This window comes from Thunnus albacares, chromosome 24, assembly GCF_914725855.1.
Source record: "Thunnus albacares chromosome 24, fThuAlb1.1, whole genome shotgun sequence".
Classification (NCBI taxonomy): Eukaryota; Metazoa; Chordata; class Actinopteri; order Scombriformes; family Scombridae; genus Thunnus; species Thunnus albacares.
This window is the reverse complement of record NC_058129.1, coordinates 2,897,736-2,907,462: the sequence shown is the minus strand read 5'-3', so window position 1 is coordinate 2,907,462 and position 9,727 is coordinate 2,897,736. Positions and strand designations below refer to the sequence as shown.

Sequence of the window (9,727 nt, the reverse complement as noted above, 5' to 3'; positions counted from 1 at the left end):
GGCAGCTGCGCCGGGAGCGTTCCCATCCGTTCCTCCCTCGGAGAAACACCAGAGAGTGGGACTCCCGCGCACAGTTCTGCACAGACACGGAGGAAAACAAGAGAGAGGATCCCTACGTTAAGCGCGGCGGACGGGCGCTTGTGGAGAAAAGTGAAAAAGCTTACAGCACCTGGTATTCCCAGGCGGTCTCCCGTCCAAGTACTAACCAGGCCCGACCCTGCTTGGCTTCCGAGATCAGACGAGATCGGGCGTGTTCAGGGTGGTATGGCCGTAAGCTGTCCAAGGTACCACGCATGGGCCTCTTAGGGGTGGCGCTCGTCAGACGCGCCTCCAAGGCCCAGGCGGCAGCTGCGCCGGGAGCGTTCCCATCCGTTCCTCCCTCGGAGAAACACCAGAGAGTGGGACTCCCGCGCACAGTTCTGCACAGACACGGAGGAAAACAAGAGAGAGGATCTCTACGTTAAGCGCGGCGGACGGGCGCTTGTGGAGAAAAGTGAAAATGCTTACAGCACCTGGTATTCCCAGGCGGTCTCCCGTCCAAGTACTAACTAGGCCCGACCCTGCTTGGCTTCCGAGATCAGACGAGATCGGGCGTGTTCAGGGTGGTATGGCCGTAAGCTGTCCAAGGTACCACGCATGGGCCTCTTAGGGGTGGCGCTCGTCAGACGCGCCTCCAAGGCCCAGGCGGCAGCTGCGCCGGGAGCGTTCCCATCCGTTCCTCCCTCGGAGAAACACCAGAGAGTGGGACTCCCGCGCACAGTTCTGCACAGACACGGAGGAAAACAAGAGAGAGCGCGGCGGACGGGCGCTTGTGGAGAAAAGTGAAAAAGCTTACAGCACCTGGTATTCCCAGGCGGTCTCCCGTCCAAGTACTAACCAGGCCCGACCCTGCTTGGCTTCCGAGATCAGACGAGATCGGGCGTGTTCAGGGTGGTATGGCCGTAAGCTGTCCAAGGTACCACGCATGGGCCTCTTAGGGGTGGCGCTCGTCAGACGCGCCTCCAAGGCCCAGGCGGCAGCTGCGCCGGGAGCGTTCCCATCCGTTCCTCCCTCGGAGAAACACCAGAGAGTGGGACTCCCGCGCACAGTTCTGCACAGACACGGAGGAAAACAAGAGAGAGCGCGGCGGACGGGCGCTTGTGGAGAAAAGTGAAAAAGCTTACAGCACCTGGTATTCCCAGGCGGTCTCCCGTCCAAGTACTAACCAGGCCCGACCCTGCTTGGCTTCCGAGATCAGACGAGATCGGGCGTGTTCAGGGTGGTATGGCCGTAAGCTGTCCAAGGTACCACGCATGGGCCTCTTAGGGGTGGCGCTCGTCAGACGCGCCTCCAAGGCCCAGGCGGCAGCTGCGCCGGGAGCGTTCCCATCCGTTCCTCCCTCGGAGAAACACCAGAGAGTGGGACTCCCGCGCACAGTTCTGCACAGACACGGAGGAAAACAAGAGAGAGGATCCCTACGTTAAGCGCGGCGGACGGGCGCTTGTGGAGAAAAGTGAAAAAGCTTACAGCACCTGGTATTCCCAGGCGGTCTCCCGTCCAAGTACTAACCAGGCCCGACCCTGCTTGGCTTCCGAGATCAGACGAGATCGGGCGTGTTCAGGGTGGTATGGCCGTAAGCTGTCCAAGGTACCACGCATGGGCCTCTTAGGGGTGGCGCTCGTCAGACGCGCCTCCGAGGCCCAGGCGGCAGCTGCGCCGGGAGCGTTCCCATCCGTTCCTCCCTCGGAGAAACACCAGAGAGTGGGACTCCCGCGCACAGTTCTGCACAGACACGGAGGAAAACAAGAGAGAGCGCGGCGGACGGGCGCTTGTGGAGAAAAGTGAAAAAGCTTCCAGCACCTGGTATTCCCAGGCGGTCTCCCGTCCAAGTACTAACCAGGCCCGACCCTGCTTGGCTTCCGAGATCAGACGAGATCGGGCGTGTTCAGGGTGGTATGGCCGTAAGCTGTCCAAGGTACCACGCATGGGCCTCTTAGGGGTGGCGCTCGTCAGACGCGCCTCCAAGGCCCAGGCGGCAGCTGCGCCGGGAGCGTTCCCATCCGTTCCTCCCTCGGAGAAACACCAGAGAGTGGGACTCCCGCGCACAGTTCTGCACAGACACGGAGGAAAACAAGAGAGAGGATCCCTACGTTAAGCGCGGCGGACGGGCGCTTGTGGAGAAAAGTGAAAAAGCTTACAGCACCTGGTATTCCCAGGCGGTCTCCCGTCCAAGTACTAACCAGGCCCGACCCTGCTTGGCTTCCGAGATCAGACGAGATCGGGCGTGTTCAGGGTGGTATGGCCGTAAGCTGTCCATTGTACCACGCATGGGCCTCTTAGGGGTGGCGCTCGTCAGACGCGCCTCCAAGGCCCAGGCGGCAGCTGCGCCGGGAGCTTTCCCATCCGTTCCTCCCTCGGAGAAACACCAGAGAGTGGGACTCCCGCGCACAGTTCTGCACAGACACGGAGGAAAACAAGAGAGAGGATCCCTACGTTAAGCGCGGCGGACGGGCGCTTGTGGAGAAAAGTGAAAAAGCTTACAGCACCTGGTATTCCCAGGCGGTCTCCCGTCCAAGTACTAACCAGGCCCGACCCTGCTTGGCTTCCGAGATCAGACGAGATCGGGCGTGTTCAGGGTGGTATGGCCGTAAGCTGTCCAAGGTACCACGCATGGGCCTCTTAGGGGTGGCGCTCGTCAGACGCGCCTCCGAGGCCCAGGCGGCAGCTGCGCCGGGAGCGTTCCCATCCGTTCCTCCCTCGGAGAAACACCAGAGAGTGGGACTCCCGCGCACAGTTCTGCACAGACACGGAGGAAAACAAGAGAGAGCGCGGCGGACGGGCGCTTGCGGAGAAAAGTAAAAAAGCTTACAGCACCTGGTATTCCCAGGCGGTCTCCCGTCCAAGTACTAACCAGGCCCGACCCTGCTTGGCTTCCGAGATCAGACGAGATCGGGCGTGTTCAGGGTGGTATGGCCGTAAGCTGTCCAAGGTACCACGCATGGGCCTCTTAGGGGTGGCGCTCGTCAGACGCGCCTCCAAGGCCCAGGCGGCAGCTGCGCCGGGAGCGTTCCCATCCGTTCCTCCCTCGGAGAAACACCAGAGAGTGGGACTCCCGCGCACAGTTCTGCACAGACACGGAGGAAAACAAGAGAGAACGCGGCGGACGGGCGCTTGTGGAGAAAAGTGAAAAAGCTTACAGCACCTGGTATTCCCAGGCGGTCTCCCGTCCAAGTACTAACCAGGCCCGACCCTGCTTGGCTTCCGAGATCAGACGAGATCGGGCGTGTTCAGGGTGGTATGGCCGTAAGCTGTCCAAGGTACCACGCATGGGCCTCTTAGGGGTGGCGCTCGTCAGACGCGCCTCCAAGGCCCAGGCGGCAGCTGCGCCGGGAGCGTTCCCATCCGTTCCTCCCTCGGAGAAACACCAGAGAGTGGGACTCCCGCGCACAGTTCTGCACAGACACGGAGGAAAACAAGAGAGAGGATCTCTACGTTAAGCGCGGCGGACGGGCGCTTGTGGAGAAAAGTGAAAATGCTTACAGCACCTGGTATTCCCAGGCGGTCTCCCGTCCAAGTACTAACTAGGCCCGACCCTGCTTGGCTTCCGAGATCAGACGAGATCGGGCGTGTTCAGGGTGGTATGGCCGTAAGCTGTCCAAGGTACCACGCATGGGCCTCTTAGGGGTGGCGCTCGTCAGACGCGCCTCCAAGGCCCAGGCGGCAGCTGCGCCGGGAGCGTTCCCATCCGTTCCTCCCTCGGAGAAACACCAGAGAGTGGGACTCCCGCGCACAGTTCTGCACAGACACGGAGGAAAACAAGAGAGAGCGCGGCGGACGGGCGCTTGTGGAGAAAAGTGAAAAAGCTTACAGCACCTGGTATTCCCAGGCGGTCTCCCGTCCAAGTACTAACCAGGCCCGACCCTGCTTGGCTTCCGAGATCAGACGAGATCGGGCGTGTTCAGGGTGGTATGGCCGTAAGCTGTCCAAGGTACCACGCATGGGCCTCTTAGGGGTGGCGCTCGTCAGACGCGCCTCCAAGGCCCAGGCGGCAGCTGCGCCGGGAGCGTTCCCATACGTTCCTCCCTCGGAGAAACACCAGAGAGTGGGACTCCCGCGCACAGTTCTGCACAGACACGGAGGAAAACAAGAGAGAGCGCGGCGGACGGGCGCTTGTGGAGAAAAGTGAAAAAGCTTACAGCACCTGGTATTCCCAGGCGGTCTCCCGTCCAAGTACTAACCAGGCCCGACCCTGCTTGGCTTCCGAGATCAGACGAGATCGGGCGTGTTCAGGGTGGTATGGCCGTAAGCTGTCCAAGGTACCACGCATGGGCCTCTTAGGGGTGGCGCTCGTCAGACGCGCCTCCAAGGCCCAGGCGGCAGCTGCGCCGGGAGCGTTCCCATCCGTTCCTCCCTCGGAGAAACACCAGAGAGTGGGACTCCCGCGCACAGTTCTGCACAGACACGGAGGAAAACAAGAGAGAGGATCCCTACGTTAAGCGCGGCGGACGGGCGCTTGTGGAGAAAAGTGAAAAAGCTTACAGCACCTGGTATTCCCAGGCGGTCTCCCGTCCAAGTACTAACCAGGCCCGACCCTGCTTGGCTTCCGAGATCAGACGAGATCGGGCGTGTTCAGGGTGGTATGGCCGTAAGCTGTCCAAGGTACCACGCATGGGCCTCTTAGGGGTGGCGCTCGTCAGACGCGCCTCCAAGGCCCAGGCGGCAGCTGCGCCGGGAGCGTTCCCATCCGTTCCTCCCTCGGAGAAACACCAGAGAGTGGGACTCCCGCGCACAGTTCTGCACAGACACGGAGGAAAACAAGAGAGAGCGCGGCGGACGGGCGCTTGTGGAGAAAAGTGAAAAAGCTTACAGCACCTGGTATTCCCAGGCGGTCTCCCGTCCAAGTACTAACCAGGCCCGACCCTGCTTGGCTTCCGAGATCAGACGAGATCGGGCGTGTTCAGGGTGGTATGGCCGTAAGCTGTCCAAGGTACCACGCATGGGCCTCTTAGGGGTGGCGCTCGTCAGACGCGCCTCCAAGGCCCAGGCGGCAGCTGCGCCGGGAGCGTTCCCATCCGTTCCTCCCTCGGAGAAACACCAGAGAGTGGGACTCCCGCGCACAGTTCTGCACAGACACGGAGGAAAACAAGAGAGAGCGCGGCGGACGGGCGCTTGTGGAGAAAAGTGAAAAAGCTTACAGCACCTGGTATTCCCAGGCGGTCTCCCGTCCAAGTACTAACCAGGCCCGACCCTGCTTGGCTTCCGAGATCAGACGAGATCGGGCGTGTTCAGGGTGGTATGGCCGTAAGCTGTCCAAGGTACCACGCATGGGCCTCTTAGGGGTGGCGCTCGTCAGACGCGCCTCCAAGGCCCAGGCGGCAGCTGCGCCGGGAGCGTTCCCATCCGTTCCTCCCTCGGAGAAACACCAGAGAGTGGGACTCCCGCGCACAGTTCTGCACAGACACGGAGGAAAACAAGAGAGAGGATCCCTACGTTAAGCGCGGCGGACGGGCGCTTGTGGAGAAAAGTGAAAAAGCTTACAGCACCTGGTATTCCCAGGCGGTCTCCCGTCCAAGTACTAACCAGGCCCGACCCTGCTTGGCTTCCGAGATCAGACGAGATCGGGCGTGTTCAGGGTGGTATGGCCGTAAGCTGTCCAAGGTACCACGCATGGGCCTCTTAGGGGTGGCGCTCGTCAGACGCGCCTCCAAGGCCCAGGCGGCAGCTGCGCCGGGAGCGTTCCCATCCGTTCCTCCCTCGGAGAAACACCAGAGAGTGGGACTCCCGCGCACAGTTCTGCACAGACACGGAGGAAAACAAGAGAGAGGATCCCTACGTTAAGCGCGGCGGACGGGCGCTTGTGGAGAAAAGTGAAAAAGCTTACAGCACCTGGTATTCCCAGGCGGTCTCCCGTCCAAGTACTAACCAGGCCCGACCCTGCTTGGCTTCCGAGATCAGACGAGATCGGGCGTGTTCAGGGTGGTATGGCCGTAAGCTGTCCAAGGTACCACGCATGGGCATCTTAGGGGTGGCGCTCGTCAGACGCGCCTCCAAGGCACAGGCGGCAGCTGCGCCGGGAGCGTTCCCATCCGTTCCTCCCTCGGAGAAACACCAGAGAGTGGGACTCCCGCGCACAGTTCTGCACAGACACGGAGGAAAACAAGAGAGAGGATCCCTACGTTAAGCGCGGCGGACGGGCGCTTGTGGAGAAAAGTGAAAAAGCTTACAGCACCTGGTATTCCCAGGCGGTCTCCCGTCCAAGTACTAACCAGGCCCGACCCTGCTTGGCTTCCGAGATCAGACGAGATCGGGCGTGTTCAGGGTGGTATGGCCGTAAGCTGTCCAAGGTACCACGCATGGGCCTCTTAGGGGTGGCGCTCGTCAGACGCGCCTCCAAGGCCCAGGCGGCAGCTGCGCCGGGAGCGTTCCCATCCGTTCCTCCCTCGGAGAAACACCAGAGAGTGGGACTCCCGCGCACAGTTCTGCATAGACACGGAGGAAAACAAGAGAGAGGATCCCTACGTTGAGCGCGGCGGACGGGCGCTTGTGGAGAAAAGTGAAAAAGCTTACAGCACCTGGTATTCCCAGGCGGTCTCCCGTCCAAGTACTAACCAGGCCCGACCCTGCTTGGCTTCCGAGATCAGACGAGATCGGGCGTGTTCAGGGTGGTATGGCCGTAAGCTGTCCAAGGTACAACGCATGGGCCTCTTAGGGGTGGCGCTCGTCAGACGCACCTCCAAGGCCCAGGCGGCAGCTGCGCCGGGAGCGTTCCCATCCGTTCCTCCCTCGGAGAAACACCAGAGAGTGGGACTCCCGCGCACAGTTCTGCACAGACACGGAGGAAAACAAGAGAGAGGATCCCTACGTTAAGCGCGGCGGACGGGCGCTTGTGGAGAAAAGTGAAAAAGCTTACAGCACCTGGTATTCCCAGGCGGTCTCCCGTCCAAGTACTAACCAGGCCCGACCCTGCTTGGCTTCCGAGATCAGACGAGATCGGGCGTGTTCAGGGTGGTATGGCCGTAAGCTGTCCAAGGTACCACGCATGGGCCTCTTAGGGGTGGCGCTCGTCAGACGCGCCTCCAAGGCCCAGGCGGCAGCTGCGCCGGGAGCGTTCCCATCCGTTCCTCCCTCGGAGAAACACCAGAGAGTGGGACTCCCGCGCACAGTTCTGCACAGACACGGAGGAAAACAAGAGAGAGGATCCCTACGTTAAGCGCGGCGGACGGGCGCTTGTGGAGAAAAGTGAAAAAGCTTACAGCACCTGGTATTCCCAGGCGGTCTCCCTTCCAAGTACTAACCAGGCCCGACCCTGCTTGGCTTCCGAGATCAGACGAGATCGGGCGTGTTCAGGGTGGTATGGCCGTAAGCTGTCCAAGGTACCATGCGTGGGCCTCTTAGGGGTGGCGCTCGTCAGACGCGCCTCCAAGGCCCAGGCGGCAGCTGCGCCGGGAGCGTTCCCATCCGTTCCTCCCTCGGAGAAACACCAGAGAGTGGGACTCCCGCGCACAGTTCTGCACAGACACGGAGGAAAACAAGAGAGAGCGCGGCGGACGGGCGCTTGTGGAGAAAAGTGAAAAAGCTTACAGCACCTGGTATTCCCAGGCGGTCTCCCGTCCAAGTACTAACCAGGCCCGACCCTGCTTGGCTTCCGAGATCAGACGAGATCGGGCGTGTTCAGGGTGGTATGGCCGTAAGCTGTCCAAGGTACCACGCATGGGCCTCTTAGGGGTGGCGCTCGTCAGACGCGCCTCCAAGGCCCAGGCGGCAGCTGCGCCGGGAGCGTTCCCATCCGTTCCTCCCTCGGAGAAACACCAGAGAGTAGGACTCCCGCGCACAGTTCTGCACAGACACGGAGGAAAACAAGAGAGAGCGCGGCGGACGGGCGCTTGTGGAGAAAAGTGAAAAAGCTTACAGCACCTGGTATTCCCAGGCGGTCTCCCGTCCAAGTACTAACCAGGCCCGACCCTGCTTGGCTTCCGAGATCAGACGAGATCGGGCGTGTTCAGGGTGGTATGGCCGTAAGCTGTCCAAGGTACCACGCATGGGCCTCTTAGGGGTGGCGCTCGTCAGACGCGCCTCCAAGGCCCAGGCGGCAGCTGCGCCGGGAGCGTTCCCATCCGTTCCTCCCTCGGAGAAACACCAGAGAGTGGGACTCCCGCGCACAGTTCTGCACAGACACGGAGGAAAACAAGAGAGAGGATCCCTACGTTAAGCGCGGCGGACGGGCGCTTGTGGAGAAAAGTGAAAAAGCTTACAGCACCTGGTATTCCCAGGCGGTCTCCCGTCCAAGTACTAACCAGGCCCGACCCTGCTTGGCTTCCGAGATCAGACGAGATCGGGCGTGTTCAGGGTGGTATGGCCGTAAGCTGTCCAAGGTACCACGCATGGGCCTCTTAGGGGTGGCGCTCGTCAGACGCGCCTCCAAGGCCCAGGCGGCAGCTGCGCCGGGAGCGTTCCCATCCGTTCCTCCCTCGGAGAAACACCAGAGAGTGGGACTCCCGCGCACAGTTCTGCACAGACACGGAGGAAAACAAGAGAGAGCGCGGCGGACGGGCGCTTGTGGAGAAAAGTGAAAAAGCTTACAGCACCTGGTATTCCCAGGCGGTCTCCCGTCCAAGTACTAACCAGGCCCGACCCTGCTTGGCTTCCGAGATCAGACGAGATCGGGCGTGTTCAGGGTGGTATGGCCGTAAGCTGTCCAAGGTACCACGCATGGGCCTCTTAGGGGTGGCGCTCGTCAGACGCGCCTCCAAGGCCCAGGCGGCAGCTGCGCCGGGAGCGTTCCCATCCGTTCCTCCCTCGGAGAAACACCAGAGAGTAGGACTCCCGCGCACAGTTCTGCACAGACACGGAGGAAAACAAGAGAGAGCGCGGCGGATGGGCGCTTGTGGAGAAAAGTGAAAAAGCTTACAGCACCTGGTATTCCCAGGCGGTCTCCCGTCCAAGTACTAACCAGGCCCGACCCTGCTTGGCTTCCGAGATCAGACGAGATCGGGCGTGTTCAGGGTGGTATGGCCGTAAGCTGTCCAAGGTACCACGCATGGGCCTCTTAGGGGTGGCGCTCGTCAGACGCGCCTCCAAGGCCCAGGCGGCAGCTGCGCCGGGAGCGTTCCCATCCGTTCCTCCCTCGGAGAAACACCAGAGAGTGGGACTCCCGCGCACAGTTCTGCACAGACACGGAGGAAAACAAGAGAGAGGATCCCTACGTTAAGCGCGGCGGACGGGCGCTTGTGGAGAAAAGTGAAAAAGCTTACAGCACCTGGTATTCCCAGGCGGTCTCCCGTCCAAGTACTAACCAGGCCCGACCCTGCTTGGCTTCCGAGATCAGACGAGATCGGGCGTGTTCAGGGTGGTATGGCCGTAAGCTGTCCAAGGTACCACGCATGGGCCTCTTAGGGGTGGCGCTCGTCAGACGCGCCTCCAAGGCCCAGGCGGCAGCTGCGCCGGGAGCGTTCCCATCCGTTCCTCCCTCGGAGAAACACCAGAGAGTGGGACTCCCGCGCACAGTTCTGCACAGACACGGAGGAAAACAAGAGAGAGCGCGGCGGACGGGCGCTTGTGGAGAAAAGTGAAAAAGCTTACAGCACCTGGTATTCCCAGGCGGTCTCCCGTCCAAGTACTAACCAGGCCCGACCCTGCTTGGCTTCCGAGATCAGACGAGATCGGGCGTGTTCAGGGTGGTATGGCCGTAAGCTGTCCAAGGTACCACGCATGGGCCTCTTAGGGGTGGCGCTCGTCAGACGCGCCTCCA

At 61.4% G+C, this 9,727-nt stretch overlaps 29 non-coding genes across 29 annotated transcripts; all 29 read right to left on the bottom strand.

Moving 5' to 3' along the window:
* Positions 1-157: 157 nt before the first annotated feature.
* LOC122977569 lies at positions 158-276 on the bottom strand. Its single transcript, XR_006401792.1, has one exon. It is a non-coding gene; the product is annotated as a 5S ribosomal RNA (ribosomal RNA).
* Positions 277-500: 224 nt separating this feature from the next.
* LOC122978042 lies at positions 501-619 on the bottom strand. The gene has a single exon (XR_006402252.1). It is a non-coding gene; the product is annotated as a 5S ribosomal RNA (ribosomal RNA).
* Positions 620-828: 209 nt separating this feature from the next.
* LOC122977567 lies at positions 829-947 on the bottom strand. The gene has a single exon (XR_006401790.1). It is a non-coding gene; the product is annotated as a 5S ribosomal RNA (ribosomal RNA).
* A 209-nt stretch (positions 948-1,156) lies between these two features.
* LOC122977566 lies at positions 1,157-1,275 on the bottom strand. Its single transcript, XR_006401789.1, has one exon. It is a non-coding gene; the product is annotated as a 5S ribosomal RNA (ribosomal RNA).
* Positions 1,276-1,499: 224 nt separating this feature from the next.
* LOC122977565 lies at positions 1,500-1,618 on the bottom strand. Its single transcript, XR_006401788.1, has one exon. It is a non-coding gene; the product is annotated as a 5S ribosomal RNA (ribosomal RNA).
* Positions 1,619-1,827: 209 nt separating this feature from the next.
* LOC122978061 lies at positions 1,828-1,946 on the bottom strand. The gene has a single exon (XR_006402271.1). It is a non-coding gene; the product is annotated as a 5S ribosomal RNA (ribosomal RNA).
* Positions 1,947-2,170: 224 nt separating this feature from the next.
* On the bottom strand, positions 2,171-2,289 carry LOC122977563. The gene has a single exon (XR_006401787.1). It is a non-coding gene; the product is annotated as a 5S ribosomal RNA (ribosomal RNA).
* A 224-nt stretch (positions 2,290-2,513) lies between these two features.
* Positions 2,514-2,632, bottom strand: LOC122977562. Its single transcript, XR_006401786.1, has one exon. It is a non-coding gene; the product is annotated as a 5S ribosomal RNA (ribosomal RNA).
* A 209-nt stretch (positions 2,633-2,841) lies between these two features.
* LOC122977560 lies at positions 2,842-2,960 on the bottom strand. Its single transcript, XR_006401784.1, has one exon. It is a non-coding gene; the product is annotated as a 5S ribosomal RNA (ribosomal RNA).
* A 209-nt stretch (positions 2,961-3,169) lies between these two features.
* LOC122977559 lies at positions 3,170-3,288 on the bottom strand. Its single transcript, XR_006401783.1, has one exon. It is a non-coding gene; the product is annotated as a 5S ribosomal RNA (ribosomal RNA).
* A 224-nt stretch (positions 3,289-3,512) lies between these two features.
* LOC122978041 lies at positions 3,513-3,631 on the bottom strand. Its single transcript, XR_006402251.1, has one exon. It is a non-coding gene; the product is annotated as a 5S ribosomal RNA (ribosomal RNA).
* A 209-nt stretch (positions 3,632-3,840) lies between these two features.
* On the bottom strand, positions 3,841-3,959 carry LOC122977558. Its single transcript, XR_006401782.1, has one exon. It is a non-coding gene; the product is annotated as a 5S ribosomal RNA (ribosomal RNA).
* Positions 3,960-4,168: 209 nt separating this feature from the next.
* On the bottom strand, positions 4,169-4,287 carry LOC122977557. The gene has a single exon (XR_006401781.1). It is a non-coding gene; the product is annotated as a 5S ribosomal RNA (ribosomal RNA).
* Positions 4,288-4,511: 224 nt separating this feature from the next.
* On the bottom strand, positions 4,512-4,630 carry LOC122977556. Its single transcript, XR_006401780.1, has one exon. It is a non-coding gene; the product is annotated as a 5S ribosomal RNA (ribosomal RNA).
* Positions 4,631-4,839: 209 nt separating this feature from the next.
* On the bottom strand, positions 4,840-4,958 carry LOC122977554. The gene has a single exon (XR_006401778.1). It is a non-coding gene; the product is annotated as a 5S ribosomal RNA (ribosomal RNA).
* Positions 4,959-5,167: 209 nt separating this feature from the next.
* LOC122977553 lies at positions 5,168-5,286 on the bottom strand. The gene has a single exon (XR_006401777.1). It is a non-coding gene; the product is annotated as a 5S ribosomal RNA (ribosomal RNA).
* A 224-nt stretch (positions 5,287-5,510) lies between these two features.
* LOC122977552 lies at positions 5,511-5,629 on the bottom strand. The gene has a single exon (XR_006401776.1). It is a non-coding gene; the product is annotated as a 5S ribosomal RNA (ribosomal RNA).
* A 224-nt stretch (positions 5,630-5,853) lies between these two features.
* LOC122977551 lies at positions 5,854-5,972 on the bottom strand. The gene has a single exon (XR_006401775.1). It is a non-coding gene; the product is annotated as a 5S ribosomal RNA (ribosomal RNA).
* A 224-nt stretch (positions 5,973-6,196) lies between these two features.
* On the bottom strand, positions 6,197-6,315 carry LOC122977550. Its single transcript, XR_006401774.1, has one exon. It is a non-coding gene; the product is annotated as a 5S ribosomal RNA (ribosomal RNA).
* A 224-nt stretch (positions 6,316-6,539) lies between these two features.
* LOC122977549 lies at positions 6,540-6,658 on the bottom strand. The gene has a single exon (XR_006401773.1). It is a non-coding gene; the product is annotated as a 5S ribosomal RNA (ribosomal RNA).
* Positions 6,659-6,882: 224 nt separating this feature from the next.
* On the bottom strand, positions 6,883-7,001 carry LOC122977547. The gene has a single exon (XR_006401772.1). It is a non-coding gene; the product is annotated as a 5S ribosomal RNA (ribosomal RNA).
* Positions 7,002-7,225: 224 nt separating this feature from the next.
* LOC122977318 lies at positions 7,226-7,344 on the bottom strand. Its single transcript, XR_006401557.1, has one exon. It is a non-coding gene; the product is annotated as a 5S ribosomal RNA (ribosomal RNA).
* Positions 7,345-7,553: 209 nt separating this feature from the next.
* LOC122977546 lies at positions 7,554-7,672 on the bottom strand. The gene has a single exon (XR_006401771.1). It is a non-coding gene; the product is annotated as a 5S ribosomal RNA (ribosomal RNA).
* Positions 7,673-7,881: 209 nt separating this feature from the next.
* On the bottom strand, positions 7,882-8,000 carry LOC122977545. The gene has a single exon (XR_006401770.1). It is a non-coding gene; the product is annotated as a 5S ribosomal RNA (ribosomal RNA).
* A 224-nt stretch (positions 8,001-8,224) lies between these two features.
* Positions 8,225-8,343, bottom strand: LOC122977544. The gene has a single exon (XR_006401769.1). It is a non-coding gene; the product is annotated as a 5S ribosomal RNA (ribosomal RNA).
* A 209-nt stretch (positions 8,344-8,552) lies between these two features.
* On the bottom strand, positions 8,553-8,671 carry LOC122977542. Its single transcript, XR_006401767.1, has one exon. It is a non-coding gene; the product is annotated as a 5S ribosomal RNA (ribosomal RNA).
* A 209-nt stretch (positions 8,672-8,880) lies between these two features.
* On the bottom strand, positions 8,881-8,999 carry LOC122977541. The gene has a single exon (XR_006401766.1). It is a non-coding gene; the product is annotated as a 5S ribosomal RNA (ribosomal RNA).
* A 224-nt stretch (positions 9,000-9,223) lies between these two features.
* LOC122977540 lies at positions 9,224-9,342 on the bottom strand. The gene has a single exon (XR_006401765.1). It is a non-coding gene; the product is annotated as a 5S ribosomal RNA (ribosomal RNA).
* A 209-nt stretch (positions 9,343-9,551) lies between these two features.
* Positions 9,552-9,670, bottom strand: LOC122977539. The gene has a single exon (XR_006401764.1). It is a non-coding gene; the product is annotated as a 5S ribosomal RNA (ribosomal RNA).
* Positions 9,671-9,727: the final 57 nt, after the last annotated feature.